The sequence below is a fragment of the Ambystoma mexicanum genome, chromosome 1q (genome assembly GCF_040938575.1).
Source record: "Ambystoma mexicanum isolate Mex_15411 chromosome 1q, UKY_AmexF1_1, whole genome shotgun sequence".
In the NCBI taxonomy this organism is placed as follows: Eukaryota; Metazoa; Chordata; class Amphibia; order Caudata; family Ambystomatidae; genus Ambystoma; species Ambystoma mexicanum.
The window spans coordinates 310,035,600-310,052,445 of NC_090922.1; positions in this window are offsets into that span (position 1 = coordinate 310,035,600).

Consider the following 16,846-nt stretch of genomic DNA (forward strand, 5'->3'; position numbering starts at 1 on the left):
TCACATCTAAAAGAACATTGTTAGAAGCCATACCCTGCCAGAAACCTCATTCATCCTCAGAGGGCTACTAAAAACCTGCCACGGTCCTTTGTGAGGTGGACTTGAACACCTTGCCCTCTACCCCAGCCACCTATCTGCATCCCAAGAAATAATGAACACCACCTAGACTATTCATTTAGGGTTATTCTGCAAATGCTGGCATGCACAACTCCATCTAGTGGTGGGCTTGTTCTCCCCATTCTACTTCAGTGGGGTGGAGGGGGTAATTACTCTACATATGGAGACTTAGAAGGCAGCCTCATCGGGCTGGAGTCCTGTCAGTGGTCAGGTGGGGTTTGGGGGCTGCCTCTATCTGCCTATCGAGTGAAGGGTGTGCATAAATACCCATATCTGGACAAATGATTTGTTCTGGCATCCTGTCCTCGCGAGGCTTCAGACACTTTCAGCCTGCTCGTGGATGCCCTCTTTCAGGCAGGGTATTCCGTGAGCTCAGAGAACTTATTTGACTGATTTCCCCCGAAGCCTGACGTTCATTGGCTTACTGTAGGACACAAGTGGCCACAGTGTTCCTCATTTCGAAAATTGTTCTGGACATGGTGAGAATGTGACTTTCTGTTCTGCCACTACCGATAGTTCCATTTCATGTTTGGCCTGATGGCATCCTGGATACCTTTTGGTGCCCCATGCCAGGCTCAAGATGAGAACTGACTTACACTAGACATCCATTTGGATTCAGGACTCCCATTTACAGTTAGCTGTGACATAGATTCCTCCTAAATTGAGAGCAGACTTGTTTTGGTGGAACGATGCAATCATTCTGTTGCAGTGATTCCTCCCCCTTCTGGCCCCTGGTGACAGTTGAGAGAGATTTTCGAGCCAACCACAGTCAAGTTAGTGTACCAGTGAAGTAAGACTTGGAATCAGGAGGGGTGTGAGAGGAGGTCTGTAGCTACAATGAGGTACACAGAGTGTCCGAATAATTCCAGTTAAACGGAAGAGTATAACAATATACAATTATTTATTAGGCCTTTAAGATACGTGACATTTTCATTTGCTTACTGTGTAAGTATCACACAAACACAACTGTCATATACTATTACTAATAGATCAACACTTTACTTTAGAAAAAGTTATGCAAGTTAGCACAGTTAGAAGCAACACTGTAAACTGTATGTGGTAAAGAAAGTGAGAATCAGAAAAACAGATTCAAAATCAAACTAAAATAAGTAGAACACCTTACAGATCCACCTAAGAGACGGTGTCCATCACTTAGTAAGTACAGCCCTAGTAGGGAATGAGACCTAGTCCCCGAAGGTTACCAGTTCCATAGGTCACACTGTTCAGGTGGGTTTCACTATTCGATTCTACAATAGCAACCCCAATAACCACAGGCTGCAGTTAAATGTTCCAAAGTAACATTCAGAAAGGTTTTTCTCCCAGTCTCACCAATCTAGGGAAGACACAGGGTGTGGGGTTTATTGTGCAGAACACCACCAGGCTTAGGCTATGGAGAGGTATGGTGAGGACCTTATGCCCATGCAACCCTATGGTCGGGGACAGGAATAAGTATGTGAAATTATCTTCCTCATTCTGGTTTTTCCAGGGACCGTGTCAGGGGTTCCTAGATCTGCTGAGCCCACTTCTTTGCTGTCTAGTCAAGGGAGGTTCAGGGGGCAGCCCGTGCAAAGGTCACTTTTGCATCGGTATTGGGTACTGACTGGACACCGTTGGCGTGATAGGATGCAACCTCCATGGCTCAGGCAACCTCAGGAGACCTCCAGGATATGAAGATGAGACAAAGGAGCAGGCTCTGCTCAGCTTCTCTTCATTGTAGGAGGCCGAAACTGCAGGAACATCCGTCTTGTTACACAAGCTGAAGGTCCATGAATTTCGAGGGATGCACTTGGAATGTTGATGGCAGCAGCGAGATGGCCCCGGAGAGAGCGGGGACTCTCTGGCAGGTGTGCCAGTGACACTTCCATAGGCTCAGCACGCACAAATCGGTGAGCCGGGTTGGCACAGTTTGTTCCCACCAGTCCAGGGGTTGATGCACTAACTAGGGCCTTGAGATCCAGACAGATGAGCAGGGATTCACCAGAGTTGGCTGAAAGTAATACGATCAACTGCAACAGTCATGGTCAGGTCTTCAGCGGCTGCACTTCTTTGTAGGGGTTTTGGCTCAAATGATCTGAAAAACGGCTGCAGGAGTCCTCGTTTTAGCCAGGATTTGGACTGGCGTCGCCACCTGGTCCACCAATGGTATGGATTTGATCTATTCCTATTGCTGTAGTTGTCCCCTCATGGACAGCCAATGACCACACTCTCTGCCCAGCAACAGACACACTGTGGCTCGGATGTGGACTGGGTCCAGATAGACCCAGCCAACGCATCTGGTCATACATACAGACTGCGTACTTTGCCCTGGAAAAGGTTCTCCACGTATTCCAGACCTGTGAGGGCAGGAAGAAGGCCAAAGTACAAATCTCATGGCACTCTTTATTGCATTATGTGGTAAAAGGCAAAAGTGCATGAATAAAAAGTCAAACACGTATATCTGCTACCACCAGCCCATCCTGGGCCTATTGTAATCAGTTACAAAAGAAAAGGGTTATAAGGATGCAAAGTAGCCTAATCGCACATGATACAAGAATTCCACTAAGGAAGACTGTTTACCAGTACTGCTAGACTTGGGGACTGATCAGTTTCTACCATAAGAGTGAGCCAAAAGCAATGAAAGTAAAGCTGAGTGCCTTGGTTGGCACCAAAAACACCACAGCCATGTTGTACGTGAGCAAACTGGGTTGCAGCAAGTCCCCTTCGCTGGCCCTTCTGGCACTTTCGATATGGATGTAGGCTGTAAGTCACGGTATCCACATGTAAGCCCTTTATCTTCTGGATGACCTCAACCTGCTCAGGAGGGATCAAACCAAAAATGGGACAAACCTTCCTCTGGTGGTTCAGGATCTCTTCACAAGGTGGGGCTTTTACTTCAGCGAGTGTGTGTCCCAAAACACTGAAATACACCACATTTGCATCCGTAGGCCAGAGTCTGGGAGTACTTGGGTGATGGTTTGGTCATGTCTTGGGTGAGGCTGTTCCTATAAACCTTCCCTCCGTTTACACTCCTTCGCAGAACCATCTGCAAATTTCAGGTATTTAGGTGCTGCCCGATAGTACTGATGCTGCCTTGGTGGCCTGTCACGTTTTGGTTTTCATACTTTAGGAGCTTGATCATCTGCCTTAATGACCGGACATTCGATCAAAGGTAGGAGGAAGGTGCTTTGCCTTCCCCTCAATATCTACACCTGTTGGCATGGTTCCTGAGCGGCTAGCATTGGAGCACCTGGGCCTTTCTGAAGACAACTTGAAGATGATCATGGTGGTGGGGAGGGCCTTCAGCAGGAGTCAGTACAACAACTTATTTTTGGTACTGCTCCATAGACCATCCCGTTAAAATTCTTTTATGCAGTTTTAAAATGTTTCGATCTTATATCTGATTTGGCGTGGTCTGGTTTGACCATACTCTTGTGTTACTTCTATTTTGGCTAAAGAGGCATTCTAGAGTTAAGAGGTCGTCATTGTCTCACTGTCCAGTCCTCTAGTTAAGCACCATTTTGAGGGCCTGAAGCAGCTTTTTCCATCTGTTTCATGGAATCTATGTTCCAAGAATCTTAATGTGGGTCTCTTGCCTCTTGCCCATAATCCTTTTGAGCCCAGACCTCATCAGATATTAGCCTTGCCTAAGCCTAGTTTAATGAAAGGCTGCTTTCTTAGTGGCTGTCACTTTGCAGGTTTGGAGAGCTGCAGGCCCTTTCCGCCACAGAACCCTACAGATTTCCACAAAGACAAGCGCCCCTCCAAACACACCATTAATTTAATCTGAAGGTGGTCTCCTATTTCCATTTAACTGGGGTAATTGTTTGGGCTACCGTCTTCACAAACCTCACTATGGAAAGGGTTCTTATTTTTCACAATTCAGGTGTTATCTGCGGTCTCAGATTCTTCCTTTACCGAACTCTGCTCTTTCGTGCTTCAGAAAGGCTTTTCAATCTCTGGAAGATCACAGGTCCCGCTGGCTTCTTAAGCCATATGAAATGTTTCCAGTAGTCCGCCTCTGTCTCCCACTAAAGGGCTTCATGAACATGCAGTAAGGGAGAAAGCGGCTTCAGTTGCCTTCCATAGATATGTATCCTAGGATGCAATTGACGGAACAGCTGTCTAGATACAAGGTCCCCTTTCCTCCATACTGCATGGGTGTCCTTCCAAGGGACGGGAGACAGAACCTTTTTCACCAGAAAAAACCTTCTTCCCCTTTAAATTTAGAGGCATGCAGCCCTGGGAGCATGCGCTGCCCTGACTCCGTCCTCCGGCGCCACACCTCAGTTCCCTTTTCCGCATTGACGGGAACGGGCCGAATTCACCAGCGCTCTTGGGTTTTGCTTCGGGCATGTAATTCCACACGCGGATACTACTTCTGTCTTTTTTATCATACAGGTACTTGGTCCTCGGGCGTCACGCTCGTCCCTGTCGCATGTTGACTTCCACAGGGTTCAGCAGGTGTCCATCCTGCGACTGGCTCTTCCCAACTTCAGACCCCCACACACTGTCTACGTTGCCTTGGTCCAGACCACGGTTGGCAAGCTTGTACAGCGTGCAACACACTGTCATCGAGGTCGCTGAAGAACAGACTAGTCAGGTGAAGGGAGCTCTTCCAGAAGTCGCCTCCAGAGAAGAACTTCATGAAACATCGATCCAGGCCCAATGTAGGGCCTCTATTTTCCATGGCACCCTGCAAGGGAGACTCCATCCCAAGAACTCGCCTGCGTGGGAGGGACCATTCAGGTCCTTCTACCAGCACGTGCACGGAGGCTGCTCCAGCTACCGCTCTACAGGCCAAGGGATCCCCAGATCCTCCCGGTGACAGTGTTGAGGGACCAGAAGGGTCATTTACCGGGTCTTCACCCGAGGGGCTCTGCCCTTGTACCAGCATTCTGTCCGAGGGCCACACCCTAGTACCGGCAATACGTCAGAGGGGGGTGCCTAAACGCAGCTCTACCGGCCTCTGGACCAAGGGTGTCACTCCTACCGGGTCTAGGCCTGAGCAGCAGGGTAGGCCTTGCGATCCACACTCAAGAGTCTTGGAGGATGCTGGGCCCAGCGAGAATGAACAACACGACGCAGGCACGTGGCGGGCAGCTCGACAAAATGGCAGCCACGCCAGACATCCGCAACCGTCCGACACCATTCCAGGAGTTCGGCGAGGAACGAGTGTCAAGGTGTGACTGGCCTCAACCAGGTACGTAGCCTACAGCCTATCCTTCATTTGCGCTGGGCAGGTTCCCGCTGTGTCCGTACGGGCAGGGTATGCAGCGGCTCCAGCAGCCTCCCGATACCCCCGTCTATATCCCCTACCATGCCTTTGGCCTGTGAAGACCGGTTCTTTGAGAGGTTCCTCGGGCTCATGAAGTCCCCTCTGTTGGGGTTTATGCTTCTGGCACCCCCGGCCCAGCCTCTGCCTCCCACCCCCCAGCCGATTCCTCAGGTAGTTCTGTACCAGCCTCCTCCACATCATCCGGCTCCGGTCCCTGTACCCCAGCCTCCGACTCCCGCTACTCCCACACCTACGCAGGATCCTCCTGATCCACACGATACGGATGAGGACGACCCTGACACACCCATGTCAGCCAAGGCCTTCCACAAACATCTTGCAGGACTGGCAGAGTATCTGGGCCTACCTCAACCCGCGGTCGAGCAACCGGCAGAGGGGGTGCTTGCTGAGGTCCTCACGAGATGCCCCTCTGCCAAAACGGGAATTCCACTACAGACCGATGTAGTCTCCCTGGTCAAAAAGGGTTGGCTCAAGCCCCACTCTGTCCAGCCGGTCAATCGATGCATGGACGCAAAGTCCAGGCAGATGGAGGGGGATACACTCTGGCTATCGGCCCATCCTCAGCCGCACTCCTCGGTTATCGCTGCAGCATCACTATACTCCAAGCCTCAGTCGTCCTCAGCCTCCTCCTCGGCGACGCTGCTAGGCAAGGAGAAGAACTTGGAGGTTTACGGGAAGAAGCTGTATTCCAACGCGTCCTTGCATCTTCGTCAGGCCAATGCCATGCTGGCTCTTGCTAACCAAAGTTTATGGTGGGAAATTTGGGACTTCCTCCTGGAACTCCCTACGCAGAGCCAATCACGTTTCAAGGCAGGACTGGCTGAGGCCAAGCTGGTGGCGCAGGACCTCATGGAATCCACTGTGGCCCATATTAACACCTCTGGCCGTGCCATTTGTAGCGCCACACAGACATGAGAAGGACAACTTGGCTCTGTGCAACGAAATTCAACCCGGATGTCCAGGAACGCATATTAGACCTGCCGTTTGAGGGGACTGGGGGCCCTCTTCCACTCCACCACGGACAAGGAGCTGGACAAAAAGAATCACAAACAGCCAAGCCTTTATCCATCTTGACAAAGACCATGCCTTAATCGTACACCAAGTCACAGCAGCGCTCTGACAAGGGCCGTACATATGGAGGGTTCCGCGGCTTCCAGGAATGGAGATCCAGGCAGCCATACCGCTCGCCGACTCCAAATTGGCGCAAGCAACAAAAAGGGGGCGGGGGAGTAGAAGCTTTTTCCATTCCCCCTCCTCCATGACAGCCTCAGAGGGAAAGAAGGCATGACACGCCCCTCTGGGTCCACGTGTCTCCAGTGGTGGGCAGGCTTGCTCTCCATGCACATTTATGTTCTGCTGCCAGAATTTCGCAGACCTCTGGATCCTCTCCATAGTATCCACAGGGTACCGCCTACCCATCCCAGCCTCTCCTCCTTCCTCCCCTCCACTCCCTCAAGTTGGGACAGCAACTCTTCTGGTGGAGATCCGCGTGCTCTTAGAGAGCCAGGCCGTGGGGGAAGTTCCAGCCAGAGGCTTGGGCTTTTACTCCAGGATTTTCTCCATTCAGAAAAAGAACCAGGCGGGCTTGAGAGTTGTGCTGGACCTTTCCACCCTCAACCTCTCCTTACCTCTACAAAAATTCAAGATTACGCCAGCTTCTATAGTTGAGACATTGTGCAGGGGAGACTGGATGTGCTCCCTGGATCTGAAGGACGTCTACTTACACGCCCCGATTTGGCAGCCCCATCATTCTTTCCTACGGTTCAGGATCATGGGCTACCGTTTCCAATACAAGGTCCTTCCTTTTGGTCTTAACTCGGCCCACAGGGTCTTAACCAGACTCATGAATACTGTGGCTGTCCTCCTCAAAGCGCAGGGCCCCCTCATCTACCCATACCTCGACGACAGGCTCGTCGGGGCTACATCTCACCACTCTTCCCATGCCCTTATGAACACACTGCACGATCTGGGCTTTTCGCTCAATCGCAAGAAGTCGCAGCTGCAGCCCACACACTGACATTCTTGACCTCATCTGGGACACATGCTCTGAGAAGGTGTTTCCGTTAGAGGACAAGATCTCTGCCATCAAGCGGGCCACCGCCCACTTCCTCAGCAGAGAGGTGACCTCGGCATGGCGGTACCAGCATCTCCTGGGTCTCTTGGCAGCGGTTGTACTAGCCTCCCCACACACGAGACTGAGGATGAGGATGATTCAGCTGCACTTAGCGGCCTCATGGAACCAGGAGCAGGGCTCTCAATCCGAGATGATCAACGTTCCTCCATCTCGCCACCAGGACCTCACATGGTGGTCCATGGACTGCATCCTACGGAGGGGCAAGCCCTTCCGGCCTCCCACCCTGCAGGTCCCCATCACCACGGACTCCTCGCTTGAGGGCTGGGGAGCCACCCTGGACGATCTTAGTCCACGGTACCTGGACTCGACAGCAGCAGGAGTACCACATCAATTGGTTGGATCTGAACGCCATCTGGCTAGCGCTCAGGTAATTCCTTCCAATTCTCAGGGGCAAGGTCGTCCTTATCCAGACAGACCACTCTACCAGCATGTAATATGTCAACAAGCAGGGAGGCACCAGATCCCCCTCCTCTGTGCAGAATGGCAATCAGCATGTTGGCCCTGGAAAACAATATCTACCTCACAGCAGTCCACCTTCCGGGGGAATCCAAACTGGCGGTGGACAGGCTCAGCAAGTTGGGAGTGGACAACTACAAGTGGCAGCTAAACAACCTTGTTATTCATGATATCTTCAACAGATGGGGTCTTCCCCAGGTGGATCTCTTTGCCACCTGGTACACCAAGAAGTGCCCTCAGTTCGCCTCGGGGCAGGGCCCTCGGCTCCCTTGGCGATGCATTTCGGATTCAGTGGGACGGCATGACGGCGTACACATTCCCGCCCACTCCGCTGATTTACAAAGCGATTTGCAAGATCAAGGAGTCTCGGCAGCTCAACATCTTTCTAATAGCTACATGGTAGCCCGCCATGCCATGGTTCTCGGAGCTGCTCAGCCTCTTGGAGATGCCACCGATTCACCTTGAGACAGGCCCAGCACATCTGCTGGAGCAGCAGGGGGGGCAGTGTCATCCACCCGCACCACAGAAACTAGCCCTCAGTGTGGTTCCTGAGCAGGTAATGCTAAGGCCCCCTCAGCCTCTCCCAGGCTAATCTGGAAATCGTACACGGCGCAAGGAGCAAGGCTACCAGGGCCCAGTATAAAAGTTAATGGTCCAGGTTCTGCCACCGGGCAGACTCCAGGGATATCGACCCTCTGGCATGTACTCTGGACGACGTGGTCTCCTTCTCGGCGCACCTCGCCCACTCCAGCATGCAGGTGGACACCTGCAACACTTACCTCGCAACCATCGGGGTTTACAGGAACTGGGAGAAGGGGGAGGAACTTGGAGGAGGGGGTCTCCTCCTCCAATCCAATTGTCAAACATTTGATGGGCTCGCAAGGCTCTACCCGCCCATCAAGAGGCCACACCCCGTGTGGGACCTGAACATACTCTTGGGCGCCCTGGTGTACAAACCATTTGAGCCAATGGCGTCCGCGGACATCAGGCTGGTCACCATTAAGACGGCCTTACTAGTCAGCCTGACCTCGGCTCGCAGAGTTAGCGAAATCCAGGCGCTGGTCGCCTCTGGACCATATACTACCTTTCACAGGGACAAGGTAATCCTGCGGACGCATCCAGCATTTCTGCCTAAGGTACTGTCTGCTTTCCATTTGAACGTGGAAGTGGTCCTTCCTCGGGATGAGGCACAGCGAATTCTGCACTGACTGGATGTCAGGCGTGCCCTGAAATTCTACCTCGACAGGACCAAGGGCTTCTGCAAATCAGATGTCCTGTTTGTTACTTTCGGAGGTGCAAGACCAAGCCTCCAAGGCCTCCATATCCCGCTGTATGGTCTCGGCCATCAAAGAAGCCTACGAGGGCCAGCACAAGCCGCTTCCGGCGAACATACACGCCCACACAGTCTGGGCCAAGGCACCGGCCATCGCATTCCAGCGCCATGTCCCTTGGCAAGTCATAAGCAGGGCGGCCACTTGGGCCACTCCCTTGTCTTCTGCAAGCATTACTGTTTGGATGCCGGCTCCAGATCTGATGCGGCTTTCGGACAGGCGGTTCTCGGGAACCTATTTGCTTAAGGAGGGTCTCCTCTCCACCTTGGGGCTACTCAGTTGTAATCGCCCATGCAGTATGGAGGGACGGACGTAAGAGTAATTAGAAGTTACTCACCGTAGTGACTACCCCTAATAATATTGGTGTCATAAGACCATGTTAAATCTATTGTCGATGCGTTAATAGGGACTGAGGTGTGACACCGGTGCTAGGGCAGCACATGCTGTCAGGGCTGCATCTTCCCCCCCACCCCCTTTTTTTTTCTGGTGAAAAAGGTCGAGTCTCTCGTCCCTTGAAAGGGACACCCATGCAGTATGGAGGAAAGGGGACTAGAGACTAAGAGTACATTAATCACTACGGTGAGTAAGTTATAATTTACTCAGACGAGAGCGCTAGAGCGTGACCAAGATGGGCGCACTGTTGTGAGCTCCGACAGCACACACATTAATCCTGGAAATATCAGCAGATCCGGGGGCCATCAAACCCCCTCCAGCGACGGAACACCCCCCCCCCCCGTCAATGAGAAATACACCCCGCCACCGCCTGCCGTGCGCGGACTCTGAGCAGAGGGGGGCCCCGGCCCATAGCCCACAACGGCATCCAAGGCACAGCGATCGGGCCGTGACCTCCCGCTACGAGGAAACGGGTCTGCGAGAGAAGATCCGAGACACGCGACTGGCCCTGAGAGCCACGGAGCAACGGCTCGCGCGGATCGCTCCTAGGAATCGGAGCCGGCGAGCTCCAGCCAACCCACGGGCCCAACCGCCAGTGGCAACGCTAACAGTGCAGGCCGGGGCTCCCGGGAAGCAGCCCGCCCTTTCTGGAGTCCAGCAAGTCCGGGAGCCATCCAGCTCCCCAGCGGTGAGAGGATTGTACCAGGGGACCACTAAAGCGAAGGGGCACTCGCAGTAACTCCGCAGGCCGGGGGTGCGTGGGGAAAAAAGCCTAACGCCCACACTATCACTCTGCAAGGCCCCGAGCCACTCGGCACACGCCGAACCGGGGGGGAAAAGCAGGCCCTGAAGACTACCCAGAGCTCAGGACAACCCCAACTCGACCGGCGGAACCCCCCCCCCCCCTCGTGCCTAAATAAGCCCAAAATCCGGCAACCTCACAACCCCAGGCAACACGCGAGGCACACAACACCCCGGACGATATACGGGGCGGAAGCGCCCCCCTCCTCGACCTCGCAATACCCAAGAAACGAAGCGAGCCGGCCGACGCATAGAGGCCACAGGAGGCACCCACATCTGATATAACACCCGGGCAAACCGCGGGAACAAAAAACCCACAACAAAAGCCAAACACCCCCCACGAGAAAACAGCAAGAGCGAAGGCATCCCTGATCATTTTTGACACACAGCCTTCACGATGGGAAAAAGACAAAGCCCAACGGAAGTTGACATTCGAAGTGGGTGCCATAGTTAAGACCCCCAAAACAAGCGAGCGACATGAGCACCCCGAAGAAACTGTACCCCGAGACGCCGAACCCGCTCACAGTACAGACATTAAAGAAATCCTCCTCGAATTAAAGGCGGGGATCGGTAGCATAGACAGCAAACTCGACTCCCTGTCCACCAAGGTTGATCAACTACAACACCGGCTAGATAAACATGGAGACAGGCTCGACTCCGCTGAACAACGTATCTCCGACATGGAGGAGAACACATCCTCAATAGCCACCAAGGTAAAAACACTAGAAGCACAGATGAAAGCGGTCATGGCCAAAAACGAAGACCTCAAAGGAAGATCACGCCGCAACATTAGGATTCTTGGAGTGAGAGAGCAGCAAAACATGGGAAAAATGGAGGTCTCTGTTGAAAACCTGTGCAAAGAATTATTCGGAGGCCCTGCACTTTCCAACCTATTCGTGGTGGAACGAGCCCACAGGGTACCTACTAGCCGACCTATCCCCGGGGTGCCCTCCCGTCCGATCATAGCGAAACTACTGAATTACCAAGATCGAGATACAATCCTCCGCCTTGCAAGGGAGAAAGGAAACCTACAATATGACGGGGACAAAATCCAATTCTTCCCCGACTTCTCCCCATCTGTCCAAGCGCTGCGCAGAACTTTCACCGGTGTGAAGCGCCGGCTTCAGGACAACAAACTGTGTTCCATGCTCTACCCCGCCAAACTGCGAATCCAACACAATGGCAAGTCACAATTCTTCAACACTCCCGAGGAGGCAAATCTATTTCTCGATCGGATGCCACCAAAACATTAACAACCCACGGCCAATAAAGGAGAGACCGAATAAACGGGGACCCACCATGACCCCCATTACAGCCTTATCACAAGCTGCGCGGCGCCACTTAATCTGATTCCCCCCCGCCCGATCCCCGAAATCCGCAGTTAAGCTAAAGGTGTGCTGGACCCTGGAAGTTCCCTAGCGCCCCAAGCACTGCGAAGATATGTTGGGGATTTCAGGGAGGGAAGAGTCAATGGGCAAGTTGGGGGTTGCCCATGTTTGGGAGGGAAACAGTTTTATGTTACGGAAGCGTGCTTGCAAGATGTCCACACTCCACCCACCGCCACCTGGCAACACCCAGCGGAAACACCAAAGCCAGCCTTCATCTGAAAATACAAGTGCCCAGAAACAGCGTAACCAGCGCACCGCACGACAAGACAGTCCGCCATTCGGGCCAACAACCTGCTCAGAATTCAACCATCCACAACATTCAAGCTAGCCACTTGGAACATTAAAGGGGGCAATAACCCGACCAAAACAAGGAAGATGGCACAGTACCTCCGGAGACAGAGTGGACATTGCCTTGATCGATGAAACCCACCTCCTCCCGGGAACAGAGAACAGATGGGCCAGAGACTGGGGCTGCCACAGATACTTTGCGTCATACTCCACATACGCCAGGGGAGTGGCAATCCTAATAAACAAAACCCTGAAATTCAAACTGCACTCAGTTAAAAGTGACGACGAAGGGAGATCACTACTGATCCACGGAACCGTGGAAAACAGAAGTTATTCTCATAAACTCCTACGGACATAATAATTGTGACTGGGTCCTGACACACCTGGAAGAAAGAAGGTCCGCAACAATTATCTGGGCGGGAGACTTGAACACCACCCTCGACCCACAAAAGGACAAATCACACCCGACCACCATGGTCACCCCCAAAGCCGCTCTCCAGGTCCTAGAAATCTGCAAAGCATTTAGTCTTGTCGACATCTGGAGACGCCAACATGGAGAGTCCCGAGACTACTCATTTCACTCTTGGGTCCACCAAACAAGCTCCCGCCTGGACTACATCCTGGTGTCCGCTCACAGCCAAGCCCAATGGGTGAACTGCCAAATACAGCCTAGATCCATGTCGGACCACTCAGCGGTCATGGCCGAATACACCCCACCAGACCCATCAGAAGGGAGGAGACACTGGAGGCTCAAACCAGGGTCCCTGCAGGATCAGGTATTCGCAGATGAACTACGCACAGAAATCATGACGTTCCTTGAAATCAACCAGGGCTCAGTATCTTCAGCCGGGACACTGTGGGAATCCTTGAAATGCTACGTCAGAGGAGTATGCTTAGCCAAAGAGCAAGGCAGCCTGAAGCTTATTCGACGAGAACTATCACAAAGCGAGACACGTCTAAAAGAACTGGAACAACTACAATCAATCTCCCCAGGACCACAGGTACTGGCATCGCTGAAGACCGAGCTCGAAAAATTCAGAACAGCAGCGGACAGAGAATTGAAATTCCTATCACATGGTCATCGTATCCGCCAATATGGTGAGGGCCAAAAACCAGGAGCACTGCTCGCGAGGCTGATGGCAGCGGACCGCAAACCTACACAGGTCGAACAGATCCGGAACCATCAGGGCACCTTAGTACACACCAATAAAGAAATAGCAGAGACCTTTCGCATTTTTTACCAAAATCTATATAGCACCAAATTTCATGCCCAGGAAACAATGTCTCGCTACCTAGAAGACATAGAATTATACTGGGTAGACGCCACATTAAGGGAACCCCTCAACGCGCCAATCTTGACAGACGAAATCCACCAGGCCATCAAAGATCTACCGGGCACCAAAGCCCCAGGCCCCGACGGACTGATAGGTGATTTTTACAAAAGGTTTGCACCCATCCTTGCCCCATTGTTACAGTAGGTATACGGAGAGGCACTAGAGGTCGGTTTGTTACCCCCGACACTCCGAGAAGCAAATATGATATTGCTACACAAAGCCAATAAACCCCCGGAATAATGCGGCTCGTATAGGCCAATTTCGCTCATCAACCTAGATAATAAAATACTAGCCAAGATCCTGGCCACTAGACTCATCCCCTTGATGCCCGCGCTGGTGCTGGCAGACCAAGCCGGATTTGTACCTGGCCGTAACACCACATTCGGCATAAGACGCATGTTTGGGGTCATGGAAGCACTAGACTCCTCCCAGCAAGCAGTAGCAGTCCTATTAGATGCCGAAAAGGCGTTTGACTCCATTGAATGGCCTTTTCTCTTTGAAATCCTTCAGAGGATGGCCCTCGGCAAGAGTTTCCTTCAATTAAAGCCCTACTGTATGACCATCCCCGTTCCCACATTATATTAGGAAAAACCAGATCGACAGCAATCGATCTCCAGAGAGGAACAAGGCAAGGGTGTCCGCTTTCCGCCCTACTCTTTGCGGTAGTGATGGAACCCCTCGCCTCAGACATCCGAGCTAAACATATACAAAGAGGCCTGTCCTTCGGTCCCCATGAACTAATAATATCCCTATACGCAGATGACATCGCCCTTTACATACGAGACCCGACATCCAACCTAAACCCAGTAATTTGTGACATAATAAAATTTGGCAACTTGTCCGGGCTGAAGATCAATCACAGTAAATCCATCATATTCCCACTCACTCCGGAGACCCTAAAATTCCAAGATGACTATGGGTTCAAATGGGAACATTTCAACGTGCGATACCTAGGCATCCAACTAGCCCAAACACTATTCCATGACAACTATGGGACGGTAATCCAATCACTACAAGAGAAAGTAGAAAGATGGAAATCACTTCCACTTACCCTGTGGGGTCGCGTATCATTGGTAAAAATGGTAATACTCCCCAAACTCCTGTATTTATTTGTAAACCTCCCCCTTCTATTACCCCAAAAACAGCTCCAACACCTGAGAAGCATGATCCTGGAACTCCTCTGGGCAGGCAAGCCAGCCAGAATAGCCTATAACTCACTGATCCAACCAGTAAACAAAGGCGGAATGGCCCTCCCCGACGTAGAACGATACTACTGGGCTACACAAGCCCAGTTCCTGGGACATTGGTACGCCACACTATTCATCCGCCCCCATGTCCAACTGGAGCGAGCCCTAGCATCTCCCAATCTACTCAGGGCAGCCATTTTAGGCCTGACACACCCCCCGCACCAAACCCTGAATCCTGTTCTCTCCACCACAGCAATATGGAAAAAAATAGCGCTAAAATATGAGATACAGACCAGGTTCTCCCCCTTACTGCCTGTAAAATTCATACCGGGTGTCCCACTAACCGCCGAGAGAGTGTATCTGGATTGGGTTGACAAACTAAAAATTAAAAATATGGAGGACCTCTTTATCGAGGGGCACTTCCTTACCCCCCAACAAGCCAAAGACCGCAGAGCCTCCACCGCACTAGATACGTTCCTATATTTCCGCCTCAGAGGCGCCCTACAAACGCTTCTTCCAGCATTCCCGCGAAAACCTGAGACATGGCAGTTACTCCATGGGGTCATCCAATCACAAGGAGAGGGCAAACTGGTCTTGATGTTATACAAATCTCTACTAACGGACACAGCCCCAAACCCGACAGCACCTAAGGCGAGGTGGGAGAGGGCTCTTCGGATCACAATCCCAGATGAAGAATGGGACACTGTCCTAGCACAAACACAAAAGATATCACTAAATACAAGATATAAACTAATACACCTGAAATTCATACACCAGACATATCACACTCCCGCCAGAATTCACCATTTCCACCCCTCAACCCCCCCACAATGCAGCCGTTGTAATGCACCACAGGCTGACTTCCTACACCTCGCATGGGCCTGTCCAACAATACAACTTTTTTGGACATCGGTACTGGAAAAGACAGCCGCAATAATGGACACACCTATCGAGCCCGACCCCAAGATCACGTTACTGGGATACACCAAACACTTTCCACCTGTGACGCGCAAACTGGGAGGGCTGCTACTGCTGCTGGCTCGCAGAAGAATTGCAATGTCTTGGGGAAAAGGTCCCACCCCGACCATACAACAGTGGATGAAAGACGTAACGTACAGTCAAGACACTGAAACAAACTTCATAAAGCTACTATCTCTACACGCAAGACCCCCCCCCCCCGACATCTGGGGCCCTTACATTGCCTACTTACTATCTACCAAAAACAGAGACTCCCCTCGAGATACAACTCCAGCACCCCCACAGGAGACTACAGACACAGGCCCCATCACCAACAATGCAAATAACCGAGAACTGCTATTAACTCAAGCTATGGTGTGACCGAGAGGTGATGGAAAGCGGGAAATGAAGACGGGAAGAAGAAGCACGTTACTTCCATGTTTGTTTATGTACTGATTTTGTTTTACTTTTTTGTCTTAAATACCAAAAATAAAGGTTTAAAAAATAATAATAATTTACTCAAAGTAGTGACTACTGCACTTTTAGTCCATAGGCCCCTGCTTCCTCCATACACCCTTCTGCCTTACTCGCAAAAGTTAAACATCATTTTAGTGTGGTCTAAGTGAATGAAAAGGGACTGGTGCGGTGAGGCAGAGAGGAGTGGAAGGAGCATGGCAGTTTGTGCTCGCGCATGCAGCTGTATTAGCCATTCGCAATGAGGTTCTATTTATGCTGGTAAAAAAATGTCTGGTCCTGTCCCAGTGAGCAAGTGGGTAGCCTGGACTTAGGAATACAATAGTAATTATGGTGAATAATTTACGGTCTCCACCACCATTTCGCAAACCATTTCAAGTTTCCAATACAATCTTCTGTTGCATGGGCTGCCTATTGTGCATTAGCAGCAAGTGTTTTTTGTGCGTTATGAAGTCTAAAAATGACATCTTACATGGGAAATAGATACGCTTGCAAAAAAGGTTCTGCTATGAGACCAGTTTGCTTATATTTTATTTTTATTACTTGTATATAATCAAAAATAGATTTTTACAAAAGCAAATTCGACTCACAGTAAATCTCGTTGACAGTATAGTTAGTATGGACCGCAGTCTCGAGGTTATGTAGGCGAGAGACCGACGTCCGTGCTCGCTTTTGTACTTTCCATTGCCAGTTCCAGAAGTTTAGCGGCTGCCG